The sequence below is a fragment of the Capra hircus genome, chromosome 2 (assembly GCF_001704415.2).
Source record: "Capra hircus breed San Clemente chromosome 2, ASM170441v1, whole genome shotgun sequence".
NCBI lineage: Eukaryota > Metazoa > Chordata > Mammalia > Artiodactyla > Bovidae > Capra > Capra hircus.
The window spans coordinates 130,271,810-130,273,070 of NC_030809.1; the positions used below are offsets into that span (position 1 = coordinate 130,271,810).

Consider the following 1,261-nt stretch of genomic DNA (forward strand, 5'->3'; position numbering starts at 1 on the left):
GTGTGTATCTTTTGAATTAGTGTGTTCTTTGTTTTAGATATGTATCAAGGAGTGAAATTGCTGGATCTTATGGTAGTTCTTGAAATTTGGCCTTGGAGTACAAAATGAAGCAGGGGAAAGACCAGTAGAGTTTTGCTAGGAGAACACACTGGTCATAGCAAATACCCTCTTCCAACAACACAAGAGAAGACTCCACACATGGACATCACCAGATGGTCAATACCGGAATCAGGTTGATTATATTCTTTGCAGCCAAAGATGGAGAAGCTCTATACAGTCAGCCAAAACAAGACCAGCAGCTTAGTGTGGCTCAGATCATGAACTCTCTATTGCCAAATTTAGACTTAAATTGAAGAAAGTAGGGAAAACCGCTAGATCATTCAGTGAAAGTGAAGTCGCTCAGTCGTGTCTAACTCTTTGCGACCCCGTGGACTGTAGCCTATCAGGCTCCTCCGTCCGTGGGGTTTTCCAGGCAAGAGTGATGGAGTGGATTGCCATTTCCTTCTCCAAGGGATCTTCCCGACCCAGGAATCGAACCTGGGTCTCCTGCATTGCAGGCAGATGCTTTACCGTCTGAGCCACCAGGGAAGCCCATTCAGGTATGACCTAAATCAAATCCCTTACAATTATACAGTAGAAGTAAGATACAGATTCAAGGGATTAGATCTAATAGACAGAGTGCCTGAAGAACTATGGATGGAGGTTCATGACACTGTATAGGAGACAGGGATCAAGACCATCCCCAAGAAAAAGAAATGCAACAAGGCAAAATGGCTGTCTGAGGAGGTCTTACAAATAGCTGAGAAAATAAGAGAAGAGAAAAGCAAAGGAGAAAAGAAAAGATATAAGCATCTGAATGCAGAGTTCCAAAGAATAGCAAGGAGAGAAAAGAAAGCCTTGCTCAGTAATCAATGCAAAGAAACGGAGGCAAACAATAGAATGGGAAAGAACAAAGATTTTTTCCAAGAAAATTAGAGATACCAAAGGAACATTTCATGCAAAAATGTGCACAATAATGGACAAAAACAGTATGGAACTAACAGAAGCAGAAGACATTAAGAAGAGGTGGCAAGTATACACAGGAGAACTATATAAAAAAGATCTTAATGACCCAGATAATCATGATGGTGTGATCACTCACCTAGAGCCAGATATCCTGGAATGGAAAGTCAAGTAGGCCTTAAGAAGAATCACTATGAACAAAGCTAGTGGAGGTGATGATATTCCAGTTGAGCTATTTCATATCCTAAAAGGTGATGCT

General features: G+C 41.2%; 1 non-coding gene across 1 annotated transcript; it reads right to left on the bottom strand.

Moving 5' to 3' along the window:
• TRNAC-GCA lies at nucleotides 517-588 on the bottom strand. The gene has a single exon. It is a non-coding gene; the product is annotated as a tRNA-Cys (tRNA).